Here is a 16,473-nt window from a genome sequence, read left to right on the forward strand (position 1 = left end):
CGCCATGGACGAGTTTCTGGTCATTTAAAAAAAACGGTTCCCCGCCAAAGAGGAGTTATTACGGCAATCAGTGTTTGTACTGTTGTACATCGGGTGGCGCTATTACACACCTTTGGGAAAAAGTACAGAATCCCATAACCTAGAACGTATATGTTTTAGTGGTTTTTAATGATAGTTCTGAGTTGAATCTTGGCGGAATATTTGACAAAATTTTTAATTATCTCAGCTGTTTAATCAAAGTGATGCATTTTTGAAGAAACCTACCCACATCTACGGAGTGATAAGAAACAAACAAATTAAGATAGAAGAATACGGTTTCTTTTGTTTAAAAGATGAGACTCTGTTGTTTTCATTTGTTTGTCCATGTATTCTTTACAGAAAATTTACTGTGAGTCATTTAAATTGGGTGAAAATTTTTTTTAAAAAATGCTGGCGGGGAATGAGTTAAAAGCCTTGAAAAAAAAACATAGAATTAAAATATTTTTTATATTCCCTAATAAACCAAGTGGGTTAGTATTACCTGAGTCTGCCACTAAATCTGATGTCGACGTCCCCCAGGCTTGCTGTGCAGCTGATCATGCTGACTGAAGGGCGACCTCTGTTATCATTGTTTACTGCAATGGGGACACTAATGGTCACTCCACTCACAGTCAGATCAAATGACCCACTGGCTTTTCTGTGAGGTGATAGAGATAGAGATTTTTTTTATAAATTTTTAGTTACATCACATTAATCTTTATGTTGGTATTGAAAGAGTAAATGTGTTTTTATTTTATTTAATAATGGGAGTCACTGTACTTACATGAACCGAAGGTATCTGACTCTCCAGTTCCCCTGAGCTTTGATGTTGGCATTATCAATTGAAAGCCTAACTCCAGTGCCAGAATCTAACCCCACTGTTGATGTGGGTAGTCCCAGGTTTACAATCCGAATCCTGTTCAGATTAAGAATTCCAATATATCAGGATAAATGATGTTCTCCCTCAGTTGTGAGAATATGACAAAATCGTAAAGGATGCTATATTATTTTATAGAGTGCTTGTTTTGGAAAAGGTTAATTAAGTCTGACCTGTAGGAGAATATTGTAGGATAAGAAAGTAACTCACCCTGTGACGCTATACTCCACTTTACCAATAACAATATTTTGTGTGCCACTCTGGTCTGGTAGACTGATAGTACTGAACTTTTGCTGCAGAGTGGCAATTGCAAGTTGCCGACCTACAGTACAGTCAAAACAGGAAGTGCCTTAGATAAAGATTCTTTACATGACCAGATTGAGACAATACTTGGTCCAAGACCAGATTGATAACATTCTGTTATTCACTTCTATGTTGGATTAACTCATAAATTAAACAAACACATACAAGCAGATGTTTTGCTCGCTTTTACCATAATCAAGCCCCTTCTGAGTTAGTTTGACTTTAACCCCAGGATTGGTAGCTGTAGAGACTGGTACCAGGGCCAACAAAGCCAAAACACACCAAACAAGCATCATTTTCCAGTTAGCCTAAGAGATGCAGAATTAAGACATCAAGAAACAGCCCTTAATTAACCAATATATTTCTCTTATAAAGATATTGTATACAACTGAAACAATCTAATATAAACTATAATATTAATGAACTCTATTATAATTATTTAGCGCACAATCATATCTGCAAAAAAAAGGTATTTACCTTATTTGATGCACTACAGTATGTGGTTCTCCTTTTCTTCTCTTCGTACTGAGAGAAGCTAGAGGTCGAACACTTAAATACATCCTGGACATCCAGGTTTATTTGGGAACGTCCCGGTTTAGCTGGAACAACCCGGTTTACCCGGAACATTCTCGGTTTAATCAGGTGTGTCCTTGTCTCCCAGAAATCATCTAAAACGTAAATACTTCCTGGTTTTAACTATCCCACTTTGATTTCATTATAAATTAAACATTTTAATTTGCAGGTGTCATCGGTTGTGTTTGTGGGGTTTTTTGTATAACTTTTTAAAGAAAATGTCATAATTATATGTCACAGTTATAATTATTGTCCTCTGTTATACTGTCATGTTGGTCAGAAACGCACCCAAGTTTTTCAACCCACTGTTGCACTTGTGTGTATGGTTGAGTGATGAAGAGATCTGGTTATATTCAAGAACTAAAACTAACATAAATAAAGGATACATCATAAAATACAAAACTAACCATCATCAAAATCCCATAAGATGTCTAGACGATCCTGATAAAATAAAACCTTGTTGAGCATAATAAAATAAAAGTTAAGGTGGTATATAATATGATTATCTTCTAAAACTTTCCATGTACACATATTTGTGTATACATAACATTATATCATTATAAATGTGCATCATTGTCACGAGATATCAAAACAATTGAGACAGAGAATACACAGAAACAGATTGATTGAACACAACCTCAAATGAATTAACAGGCATCAAATATACAAAAGTTTGCACAGACGAGAACAGATGATAATGGGGAGAACTAAAATGGAGCAGCATTTAATAACAGATAGGGGATAGATGATGGAGCTTGGAGGATTATTGGAAATGCAGTCCAGAGGTAAGACACATGGAAACGAACTGGGAAACAGACAGGACCATTAAGCCCTCCTCCGGGAACGTGCTGGTAGTTCAGGGGGCCTGGGAATCGCAGCCCGCACAGTATGCGATGCAGGTGCAGGCTGCTGTGGCTGTGATGTTGGAGAAAGGAGAGCAGGAGTTACAAATGGTCACCTTGGCAAGGTGACTAGTGGCGATCACCATGGCTGCTATAGGAGCATGGGGAAGTCTGGAAAATGTATGCCACTGCCAATGCCAGTATGGCCACTGTCTCCAGACAGCATTTGGGAGCCACAGCAGGTACATGGCTGATCTCTTGAATGAGGGCTCATCAGAATATCTTTTACTATTTCACACATAATGATTGTGAGCGCTGATCGCACACTGTTTTTCCCCTATTACTGGTAGTGTTAACTTGGCATTAGTAAGCATTGTTGTACTTGATTTCAGTCAAAATTCTGGGTATTTAAGTCTAGTTTTACTCAACAAAAATTGTTGTCAATCAATGACACAGGTGTGGCAGTTTAGCCAGATATTCAGGCTGTCAAACAATCTTTGGGCTGAGAGTTGATCAACAGCAGCAGTTATTAGATAGAGCTGCCTCTCCCTTCTTAAAATGTTGACCGCTTTTATCCACCGTGTCATGAAACCATTGTCCATTGTAAAAGTTACTTTGATTTTGATCACAGATAATCCACTGGGTTATGCAATTGCTTGTCACCTACGCACAACTAGTCCTGATATGATTTGCCTTTCATGCCATTCAGTGAATTTCAGCTTTTATTTTTAAACTACTATGTCTCATGTTTTCATCCATTGCATGCTTAAAAGGTTACAGTTAGTGTTTAATGTTTTGGTTGTCATCTCTTGTTATTGTATTATCTTTAAAATTAGATGGTCCCAATTTAAAACTTCTCATCATAGAAAACTTCATAACCACCTGTACATTAATGTTCACAGTATATAGCCTTCTGTTTATATTGTTCATAGTACATACCGACTGTCATATTTTCATAGTACATGCCCATTGTAAAGTATTTTCCTAATATTGTATTCTGTATTTATTCACACTGTATATCCTGCACTTGCTAATTGCACTTCTGGTTAGACCTGAACTACATTTTGTTACACTGTACTTGTATATGTGTAATGACAATAAAGTTGAATCTAATCTAATCTTATCTAATCATAGTTTTGTTAAAAAAAATATTGTAATAATAATAAGGTAAGAAATGCCTTGCAGAATCTACAAAAGGGTTAATAATGAAATAACAGGGATAATAACGTTTGCCTTTTGCTTTTAATTTAGTTCTGCTGGAAAGATGCTCTTTCACATAGCATTTATTTAAATGTAATTTTATTTATAATATATTATCATTTTCTAGATGCAAGCCATTTTAAATTAAGGACAACAATCAAGCTCTTGTACATTACCAAATGACAGCATTTTCATAACACAACAGTACATCTTTCTAGACCAGGGCGCAAAGCGAAAAAGGTAGTTCACGTAACGCTGTTTGGCTGTTGTGGTTCATTACACTTGCAAAAAAAAATGTTCCAATGATTAACTTTAACACTTCGTTCACTTGTTTATGGTGCTTGGACACCAGCATGGATTTACATTACATTTAGTCATTTAGCAGACGCTTTTATCCAAAGCGACTTAAAGGGGGGGTAAGCAGAGAAGCAATCTGGACAGCACAAGGACAACAAAAAGCATAAGTGCAATCAAAAAAAGAAGACAGGTCTCATATAACCTAACACAGTGTACAGAGCCAAGTTAGATTTCTTTATATATGAAGAGTAGAGAAGAAATATAAGTCAGAACTGATCAGTCAGGTGTTGACGGAAGAGATGTGTTTTCAGACGATTCTTAAAGATGGCTGCAGAATCTGCAGATCTTGTAGCAGCGGGCAGATCATTCCACATGTGGAACCGATCCATAGAAGGTACATGAGAGAGATTTTTTACCTTTTTGGCACCACAAGACATTGTTTGTTTGCAGAGCGTAGGGACATATGTCTGCATTAGCGAGTCAAGATAAGGAGGTGCCAAACCAGTAGTGGTCTTGTCGGCCAGGAGCAGAGTCTTGAATTTAATGCGAGCGACCATAGGGAGCCAATGTAGCTTAATGAATAGAGGAGTGACGTGTGCTTTCTTCGGTTCATTAAAGATAACTCTGGATCATCTGTAGAGGTTTGGTTGTGCAAGCTGGAAGTCCACCCAGTAGTGCATTGCAGTAGTCCAGTCTGGACAGGACAAGAGCCTGTACTATGACTTGCGTAGCATGCTCTGATAGGAAAGGTCCAATTTTCTTTAATATTGTAGAGGACCAGGCGGTGCTGGAAACATGATCTGTGAAGTTAAACTGATCATCGATCACCACTCCCAGGTTTCTTGCCTTTCTAGAAGATGTGATGGTTGATGAGCCCAGTTGAATGGAGAGGTTGTGATGAGTCTTTGTGTCGGCCAGGATTACAAGCAGTTCTGTTTAGCTGCAGGTGATGGCCATTCATCCAGAGCGAGATGTCGGCTAGGCAAGTTGAGATGCGTGCAGAAACAGTCAGATCATCAGGCCGAAAAGACAGGTAGAGTTGTGTATCATCCGCATAGCAGTGATAGGAAAAGCCATATTTCCGTATGACAGAGCCTAGGGATGACATTTATACAAAGAATAGCAACGGACCAAGCACTGAGCCCTGAGGGACACCTGTGTCAAGATGTTGGGACTCAGACACCTCACCTCTCCAGAATACTCTAAATGACCTACCTGAGAGGTAAGACCTGAACCATTGTAGCACCATTCCGGAGACCCCCATAGCCTGGAGGCTGGACAGAAGGATCTGATGGTTAACGGTGTCAAAGGCGGCAGATAGATCCAGTAGGATGAGAACAGATGAGTTAGAGGAAGCTCTTTCCAGTCTCAGTGCTTCAATGACAGAGAGCAGCGCACTCTCAGTGGAATGACCACTCTTGAAACCAGACTGGTTACTGTCCTGGAGGTTGATCTGGGTGAGAAAGGATGAGAGCTGGTTACATACAACAGGTTCTAGAGTTTTAGCAACAAAGGGGAGGAGGGATACCGGTCTGTAGTTTTCTAACAGTGCAGGATTAAGAGTAGGTTTCTTTAGTAGGGGGTAATACGGGCCTCTTCGAAGAATGTAGTAAATGTAGCAGTGGTGAGAGACGAGTTGATAATGTTGGTCAGAGAGGGAACAACCGATGGAGAGATGGCCCGGAGGAGATGAGTGGGGATGCGATCTAGGGGGCAGGTAGTCGGGTGGTTAGAAGAAATGACCTTCGAAACATCCTCTTCAGATAGGACACGAGGAGAGCAAGCATGTGTCTGGGGATTGGCCGTAGTCAAGAGACGGTGCCGCAGAGAATTGATTGCTGATGGTGGTCGTTTTCTTTACAAAGAATGACGCAAAATCGTCAGCTGTTAAGTCCGATGGAGGTGAAGGGTAGGCGGGCAAAGAAGAGCAGAAAAGGTTTTAAAGAGAGTACAAGGGTCAGGAGAGTTTTTGTATTTAGCGTGGTAGTGATGAGTTTTCGCGGGGGAGACATCTGCAGAGAAGGAAGAGAGAATAGAATGATAGAGAGAGAGTCAGTAGGTTCTTTTGATTTGCGCTACTTTCTCTCAGCAGACCTGAGAGTGGAGACCGATGCTCATGGAGAACATAATATAACCAGGGGGCAGAAGGAGATGCACGAGTTGGCCTAGATGTAAGAGGGCATAAGATGTCTAAGCAGGAGGTTAGTGTGCAGCAAAGGGTATGGGTGGCAGTTTTAGCATCAAGGAGAGAGAGCTGTTAGCATCAAGGAGAGAGAGCTGTTTAGGGGGAGGGAGAGTGGCAGAGACTGTAAAGGATAAGCGAGAGGGAGAGAGTAATCATAGGTTGCGTAGGAATGTGACCAGGGGGGATGCATGTGTAGTGTCTGGAGTAGTCAAGTCGAGATCAAGAGTGATGAGGAAATGATCTGACGTGTGCAGCGGGTTGACCTTGGAGTGATGGGTGGAGCAATAGCGTGTGTAGATAAGACCAAGTTGATTACCAGATTTATGGGTTGCTGAAGTGGGGACTCCCTTGAGGTCAAACGACGCAGTCAGGTTGTTGAAGTCGGAAGCCTGTGGTTTTTCCAGGTGGATGTTGAAGTCTCCAAGTACCACCAGAGGAGTACCATCCTCGGGAAGGATGACAAAAGCATATCCAACTCCTCCAAGAAAAGTCCAAGTTGCCCTGGGGGACGATAGATGACTACAACATGTGTTTTAACAGGGTGGATGACAGTAACAGCATGAGACTCAAAGGCGGTGTTGCTGCATGAGGGTGCCAGCTCTTTGAATTTCCAGTCGTTAGGAATAAGTAGACAGGTTCATCCACTCCTCCCTGATATGCTTGAGCTGTGGGAGAAAGTGTAATTATTGGAGAGGGCAGACGGTGTGCCATTGTCCTCTGGTTTGATCTAGGTTTCTGTAAGTGGTAAAAGAGAAAGACCAGAATGTTTGGCCATAGCTGTGATGAAATCTGTCTTGTGTACAGCAGATTGGCAGTTCCATAAACCATTTGGAAATGTTATAGAGGTAGATTTGGATTCTGAAAGAGTGCGCAGATTGTTATGCCATGAGTGGCCTTTTACGTGATACCAGTGATTTACGAGTTGTAATGACAGTAGGGCTTTGAAAACACATAATGAAAAGTGGGGAACAAGGAATGTACAAGACAAATAAAGAGAAGAAATAAATAAAGTGCAATAGTCGAAGCGCAAAACATTTTACATTACATTTACATTTATGCATTTGGCAGACGCTTTTATCCAAATCGATTTACATTGCAGTGAACTATACATTTATACTTTGGTATATGCAATCCCCATGGATCGAACCCACGACCTTGCAATGCTCTTTCCACTGAGCTACAGGAAAGCTTAAATACAGTACAGAAAACAGTAATACTCAAGTGCCTTGTCTGTGTCCTTGCTCGGTGGAGTCGCACAGGTAGAGTCGATGGTCTTTACTCTCTCGGTTTTGACACAATGAGGGCTGCCTGCGACCGCTGCACGTGGTGGTTAATCACCCTTATCTACCCATTTAAATACTTTAGCTGGCGTTGGACACGCCTTCCCAATATCTCCCCAAAAACACGCGAAACAAACGCAACTAACAACACGTGACCCAGCGGTTGTAAACAAAGCAACGAAACTGCGTTAGACTCAATAAGACCCGATTAATCAATTACACTTAGGAGTTTCAGTTGATTCTAAAACTGCTTCTAGTATGAAACGCGTTCATAATAGTGTTTTGATTACTTAACATTGTTTTTGGTCACAAATAATTCCTGTAGATACATTTAAAATTGTTCAATAGTTTTTAATAAGTTGTATATGTTAATTTATAAAATCAAGGTTGACCCTGGCTACACAACAGTAATCAAGTATTTCAGAAGCAGTTAGGTGTGTCAGTCTCAGTCCCTGTAGGGCTGCAGCTCCGCATAGTTTCGTTCCAACCTTAATCAAACACACCTGATCCATCTAAAATCTGTAGGATTACTAGAGAACTTCAAAGCAGGTGTCTTTTGAACACAACTGTGCAGATCTACGGCCCTCCAAGAACTGAGTTTCACACATGTGAAAGGCATGTCGTTGCCTCAAAGAAAGTTATGAAACACTTAAGAACATACTTGAATGGGAAATTAATCAATCTTAACACTTACATTAGCAGATGCTTTTATCCAAAGCGATTTACAGTTCATTTAAAGCTAAACATATTTTTTATGTGTGGTTCCGTGCACTCAAAAAAATTATTGTTGATTTACATAAAAAAATCATGTCAAGTGGGTTTGCACACAAGTATGAGAAGTAGTTTCTAAAATTTACAATTTAGTTGTATGAACAAACAAAACAAATTTAAGTAAGTTGACAGACCTTTTTGAGTAAAAAAACCAAACTATTCAGATTGTACCAGTAATTAAACTCAATATTCATCCTTCTCAATTGTACTTTTTGTTGTCATACATATATTACAATCAGACTTTCTGCCTGTAAGTCAAAACACAATGAGTAAATCAGATGTGAGGCATCTCAGTACTGGCATAAGCACAGTTAAAGCTCATTGAATGATGCAATAGACATCATGGGCACACATAAGGCCTCTCACAGCCTAGGCACATGTACCATGCTTCTAAACGATGGCAACCCTAAAACAAAAAGATTTAACTAACTGTTTTAAACCTCAAAGATAAATGAACATTAAGCACAAACAAGTCTTTTTTTGAATGAAAAAAACTGAATGTCAAAATATACGCAAAGCATGCTGGGAACTGAAAATCCCCCTCAACCAGTCATATTGAATTAACGTGGTTTATATTAAGTACACTCAACAATAGGTCCAATATTATAGAGTTTTGCAATATACTCAACAATGTTATGTTTACCAGTCAAAACATTTGTTAAATAAAGCTGACAGATCTACATTTCTTGTATAAATAACATAGTTAACTTATGTTACTTCAGTTACTTACATTCTTTATGTACTGTGACAAAGATGGGTTTAAGTAAAACTAACAGCAGCGACAGTTCATATTTTTCAGGAGGGGAATGAAACCCACAACCTATCGGAATGCTAACGCAATGCTCTACCACTTTATTACACAGCTCATTTGGATACTTGATTCTGATTGGCCAGTCGGGACATTCCAAGGGTTGTTATTTTCAAATAACAACCGCTCAAAACTAATAACACCCTGTAAGCTGGATGCTCCAATCATTTTGAGAGGGCAGTTTAATATTACACAAAAATTAGCTATAAACATGTCTTTTAATAACATATATGATATTATATTTACAAATGATTAAACCAATTAAATCAAGTTAAACATCTTGATTTATGAAAGTGATTACAAAATATTTGGTAGGACTTGATTATATCTTAGTGGGTCTCAGATTTGGAAAGGTCTGAAACTGTTCCTTGGGCCTCCCCTACACTTCACATCCCCTAGTTCACGTCATAGACAACCCAATTAATTATGTAATGAATCAATGAATGGTTTACAAACTTTACAAAAATCTTAGGTGCACAATAAGGTGTTGTCTATTAAGTTGTTACTCTGGGTGTATCTAACAGGATTTTTTTTAGGTACAGTTAATAAGTAGCTTAACTTCAGGAATGCAAGGACATGAGTTCAGTTTCCAGACAAAGCCTGTATCAACTACTTGACTGGAACAAACACACCTGTAAGAATCTAGATGCAATAATTATTTCTTTGCATTTTGGAATCATGATTGTAATGCAGTAGGCTTATAAAATAGTGATCACGAAGTGCAAGTCGAGTTTAAGTTAAACTTTTACCTAATGTCTAAATGCCAAATAAACAAAACAGACTAAAGATTCAGTAGTACAAAACATTATAATACAATACATTTTGGTTATTTATAACTAAATATTTAAGTTTCGTGTGAGAAAAAATGAACCCCAATAGAAACATTTTTGCCCAAAAGGAAAATTGTGTCATCATTTGCTCACCCTAAATGTTGCTTTATATATAGATTTTACTTTTTTGTCAAATAAAGAGGTATATAGTCTGCAAAATGCATAAATATATAAAAAAGCTTTCCCTCATTATGTGATTAATGATTAGATCTTGTCTTGAGTAGTAACTGCACACCTAATTGCACCCGGCACCCTATGTTTGATTTGTTCGCACCTGTTTCCCGTCATCTGGACATCATTAGTTATCACCATCACCTTTCTACCCCTCGTTATCCATCCGATATTAGTTTTCTCCTTAAATCAGTTATTTTTCTGGTATTGTTTACCTTTAGGATGTTGTGCTTTTCCTGTCTTCATCATCTTGGATTACATTAAAATTGACATATATTGTATTATATGCATCTCTAGAGTTTTCTCCGCATCCTTGAATGTTTCTGAACATTTTTTTATTCAGTTTACTGTAATTCTGCCCGAAATCTTACCAAACACCAGTAACTTTGTTTCTGTCTGTTGTAAAAATGTGTTCCCTTTCTCCCACCTGCTTTGCATCCCTAGTGTCTTCCTTCATTCCTTCCTTCCTTCCTTCCTTCCTTCACTTAGCTTTTAATGTTGAGGCAGCTACAGCTAGTCTTTGTACAACTTTAACATCCTTTCTTCACAATGTCTGCCCTTTTACCTTTAGGGTTGTATGTGCCCCTCGCTTTCTGAGACTCTTTGCGACCATGGACAAAGCTAAGGCCTGCAGAAAGGAAGTGGCGCAAGTCTACAGAAACTGCTGACCTCACCAAGTATCAATCTCTTCTCAACTCCTACTGATGTATCTGCAGCCAAAATCAACTATTTCATTTTCATTTACATTTAGTCATTTAGCAGACGCTTTCATCCAAAGCGACTTACAGGTGGGGTAGGCAATAGAAGCAATTGGGACAGCATAAGTACAATAAAAGAATAAGTGCAATAAAAAAAAAGAGGGCTGGTCTCATATAACCCAACACAGTATACAGAACCATTCATTCATTAGTTTTTTTTTTTAAAGATTAGAGAAGAAAATAGAGTTAGAACAGATCAGCCAGATGTTGACGGAAGAGCTGTGTTTTCAGACGTTTCTTAAAGATGGCTACAGAATCTGCAGATCTTGTAGCAGCAGGCAGATCATTCCACATAAGTGGAACATATCCAGAGAAGGTGCGCGAGAGAGATTTTTTACCTTGTTGGGATGGCACCACAAGACGCTGTTCGTTTGTAGAGCGTAGGGATCTGGCGGGTACATATGTCTGCAGTAGCGAGTGAAGATAAGGTGGTGCCGAACCAGTGGTGGTCTTGTAAGCCAGGAGTCAACTATTATACTTTCAGTCAACTATTCTCAACCTTCTCCTCTCCTCTGTGTACCCCTCCACCTCCCAAAACTTCCCTGACTCTTGGTGGCTTTGCCAACTTCTTCACTATTAAGGTGGTGACCATCAGTCAGTTCTTTGAACAACTCCCAGATCTCTCACTCCTTACTACCCTAAGCTTGTCCCTGCTACCCTTCTTGGAGACCCACCAAGCTTCTCTGCATAATGATTGAGTAGTGTGTTTATTCCAGGCTACTGCGCAACATGCTTTTATGGCGATATGGGTGCAATCTATAGCTGCAATTATGTTCGTGAATGGGCTATGCTTAAAAGCCCTGTTTGATTTCAGCGTGTTGAGGACTTCTTTAAGGAAACTGGATGTACTTTGGAACCAAGAAAATAACTGCATCGGTTATGTCTGCAACCTCATACTGAAATGTGCCGTAGCGAAAAATCCAAGGGTGGACAGGAATTGGGTGTGCATGGGAATGGCTTTTGTGCGATTCATTTCTCGATCCAACATTGGTCCTTAATTACGGCGATAATCCAACAGTACACTTTGGGGAAAGCGGTACCTACTTAAAAACCACTCTGTGCTCTCGCTTAGCAGATCAGTGTGATCTTTGAAAAACGCTGTAGAGAGGTTCAATAAAAGGAAGGAAGGAGACGGGAACCGGCAAACATTTAAACATTTAATCAAACATAATCAAAAGTAAAAAGACAGCAGGCCGCCCCTCACGGTCGACGGCCGGCAAATACAACATAAATACAAACATAAACATGTTCGGGCCCGGTCCTCTCTCTTCGACGGTCCAGTCGCTCGTTCTCTTATATGCTCCCGATCTCCTTCATGATTCCAGACCGGAGCGCGCACAGCTGGCGATCATTAACAATCACTCACCGGTCTCGAACCACGGTCTTGCCCCGACTATTCCACTACAACACTCCCTGCGAGCTCATTTATAATGTCTTCCAATAACAGAAAGTAAGCCATTAAACTGAAACAAACATTTGTAACCGCTGTCTTTTATTGGATTTGAAACCAATTAGGCAGTCTGTCTGTTTCAAACCAAACAAATTACTAATTTAGTGTTTACTAATTAAATTAAACACAGGACCTATGTGGATGTGGATTGCCTAATTCATACTGTGACACTCTTGTTTTTGTAGTGTTTTTTGTAGTGTTGACGTGTGCATACATTTTCCCACATTTATACACATAGGTAATGTGAAGAGTCACCCCTTGTGCAATCATCGTCTCCATGGAGACGGAGGAAATCACTTGCACCTCATTCCACCCGCTATACAGGCGCAATACGCGTACTGGACAGAACAAGGATGGGATTGGATCTTCCTCCTCAGTGGTTTCTAAATGAGTGTAGACTTGTATATGCTAGCACTTCCCAATAAAACCCAAATGCTATGGATTTTGTCTAATGTAGATTACTTAAAAGAGGCATGAATTAAAATGAAAATTTTAACCCGAGCTTTTGTTATATAAGAGGGAATCGTATTCAGGCAAACATCATGTAAGTGTCAGAACTGAAAACTCCTTGTTACTGAGATTACATCTGTTATTGACACCAGGCCCAGCGAACGGCAGGTTCTGGAATGCACCTATCTATGATGACATGATAGAATGAACACTGCCTCCATAGAAAAATATCAAAGAGTACTTCTCTAGCCCCGCCCATTGGTTCGCGCATGACAATTCTGAAGTAACACAAGTGCCGCGGGACCATATAGAGCGAGCAAGCAATTAATAAACATGCCATTAAAGATAGCTAAATATTGGGCAATCCCTGGTTGTGGGAGAATACAGTCGCTGCATAACCTTCCTTCGGATTCCGGTTTTAGACGTTCCAGCTCATGTGGGAAAATGATGGAGCGTTTGTTCATGTCATTTCTCAGAGGATTCCTTCGTGAACAAGGCAAAAGGTTCAAAAGTAGTGCTGTGCCGTCAATATTGGATCTGATAGGAATGGCACAGCAATCTTATGTGAGTAAAACATTTTGTACTATGCGTCATTATTGCTTGTAGGAGATCTCTTTATGTGCCCTGAGCACAATTCAGACGAGATTAGTATTACCTTTTGACCTCTAGTTTTTTGTATTTATTCCAGTTGTCTGTGATCTTAAGCCCGTGGGAATGGGGATCTCTGTGATTTGGCGGGCTCATAAATAATTTAATCAAGGTTTTATCAACCGTTTGCGGTTGATGGAGGCTGATTTGAAATGTTTTGGTATTACTTCGGGTGCTTGGTGATATCCATAAGTTAACGGAATCTCCCGTTGTTTATTTATCATGGAAACTCCCAGTGATCTATATTCCGGCTCGCAAAACAACTATAATAAGTGAGTAAATTTTAGTAAAATCATCTTGTGTGAATGTGTAATATGAAATACTGATGTGGGGAGGTCTTTTATAAATTACAGGAGATCTTCAAATAATACTAATGCCCTGCTGTGAATGGAGCTTATGTGTAACCTAACGTTACGTGTCTAACCAAATTCTCAGAAGGCTCCAACTACGCAAACTGCTATCCAATCATAGCAGTGGGAGTTTACTTATAAAGTCTTCAATGCAGCACACCCATTAAAACCGAGCATTTGTAGAGCTGGTCTCAAAACCCGGGTAGAAAATAGCTTGTTGATTTTGATGTTTTAAATGTAACAATCACGCAAACGTCATAAGTAGACCTCATAAAAGAGTATAAAACAATAAACAAGCCCAGTTCATCACACATTTAAAAAGAAGTGTGTTCACAAGTTTGTGAAGCACTTTCAAATTTGTAAAGCAGATAATGTGGTTGCAGAGGAGTTAAATAATTGGTGCTCCATGTGCTGTGCATGGAGATCACACCTGTTCCCAATCATTCTGTCATTATTGGTATGGTGCTCTTATCCTGATTTCCTCTTGTGACTTAAGTAGTTATTTAAATGGTTTGTGTGGGTCACAGCTGGCTCTAAGCCGTGACAAAGAAGGAAACTACACGCTGGATAATATTAAAGAACGATGAATGTATTAACATAAGAATAGCAAGTAAATTGATCGATAGGGAAAATAACTAAGAACAAAAGAACACAATCCAAGGACCCAAACAAAACATGTAAGCACGGTGACTCCGGAAGTACAAAGAGTGGCACATGGAGACCGCTTCAGAGCGCCATCCTCAGCCTCATCCAGGTGTAACTAGTCGTGGTAATTAGGTTGTCAAGAGCGGCTTCCTACTAAAAAAACAACAACAGAACACCGACCTACCAAAACAAATACATAGCATCAAGGAATGAGTAACAGGGTTCCCTTTCTGTCTGTCTTTTGACATTGGGTCGAGACGACAGATGTGGTTCGCACGGGAGAACGAATCAATTCTGACTATTATACAAAAGGCCAATGAAATTTGGCGAATTAAATTTTTATGCCAGTCTCCGCCCCCACATATCCGGTATAAAAGGAAGCCGGCATGCAGCATTAATTTAGCTTTTGTTCTTCAGAGCCTTCGCTCATGACTACGAATGGCTGCCACCTGGGGGAATCGGCCTTGCTACCGCCCAAGCCGTGTAGAACTTCGGCATTACTGGTGTTGAAGGCTTGCGCTGCCGCGGGCCAGGCTGCAGGTAAGGTCGACCCGGGTATAATGCAGGATCTCCGTGCCGCCACTGACCGCGCTCTACGGGCGACCAAGGTGGCGGCATGGGCCCTAGATTGGACGATGTCCACGGAAGTGGTCCAGGAGAGACACCTCTGGCTGAACCTTGAGCAGATGAGTGACACTGAGAAAGTCCGCTTTCTTGATGCACCCGTCTCGCAGGGTGGGCTGTTGGTGACAACGTCGAGGATTGCGCTCAGCAGTTTTCGACGGTGAAAAAGCAGACAGTGGCGATAAGCCACATTTTACCACGCAGCAACTCGGCGCCCAGAGGCCTCCGAAATCCCGCGCGATGTCTGCTTCCCGGTAGCCCAGATCCCCTTTCGACATCAGCTCCGAGGGGGAAACCTCCATCCGCTCCGAGGGGGAAACCTCCACCCGTCACCAACCTTCTTGCAAGAAATGACACTGACGGGAAGACCCCAGGGAGAACAAGATCGGGCCCGACCTTCACAGCCATGGCTCTGATCGGTCGGTACAGGACGGCTCCTGCCTCGTCACCAAAGCGGGACCCTTTTCAGGGCCTGGGTCCACTTACTCACAGAGTTTTTTCGTTCTCCCCGGGTGTACTTTGCAGCCGATCCCACACTCCACTGGACTGGTCACCACCCTTCTGGCGACACAGGCATCGAGTTCGTCCCTCAAGCCAGGATGTTCAGCGTGTTTAACAGCCCGTACTTCATCGTTCCCAAAAGAGACGTCCTCCCTTTCGGTCTGTCCCTGTCCCCACGGGTCTTCACGAAGATTGTGGAAGCCACCCTTTCTCCCTGGGGGAAAAAGGTGTGCGTGTACTGAACTCTCTATCTTGATCTGTTGTATACGCAACGGGACCTAGTGCTCCGGAACCTACGTCGATTGGGACTACAGGTCAACCGAGAAAGGAGCAAACTCTCCCCAGTGCAGAGCATCCTCTTTCTCTGCATGGAACTCATCTCTGTCACCAGGTCGACGCGACTGTCCGCAGTGCACGCCCAGTCGGTGTTGAACTGCCTGGAACAATTTTCAAACAGTTTTCAGAGGCTCCTGGGACTATGGCGTCCTCGGCGGGGTAATGCCCCTCGGTTTATTAGTCGAACCTAACCCCCTGGTCTTCCATGACCTTTTTCTGGACTGAGGCCGCACACATACCAGGCAAACTGAACCAAACAGCGGACACTCTTTCTCATTAGTATACGCCTCGTGGAGAGTGGCGACTCCACCCCCGCGCAGTCCAGCTCATTTGGATATTGTTCGGACAGGCACAGGTAAAACTGTTCGCCTCCTGCAACACCACCATTGCCCGCTTTGGTGATCCCTGTCCGAGGCCCCCCTCGGCACGGATGCCCTTGCGCAAAGCTGGCCACGGGACGGGCAGAAGTACGCCTTCCCCCCCATGAGCCTCTTTGCACATACACTGTGCGCCACACTGGCCCAACCGCACTTGGCTCTCAAAGCTGATGCTCTGG

Source organism: Triplophysa dalaica, chromosome 21, assembly GCF_015846415.1.
Source record: "Triplophysa dalaica isolate WHDGS20190420 chromosome 21, ASM1584641v1, whole genome shotgun sequence".
Taxonomy (NCBI): Eukaryota; Metazoa; Chordata; class Actinopteri; order Cypriniformes; family Nemacheilidae; genus Triplophysa; species Triplophysa dalaica.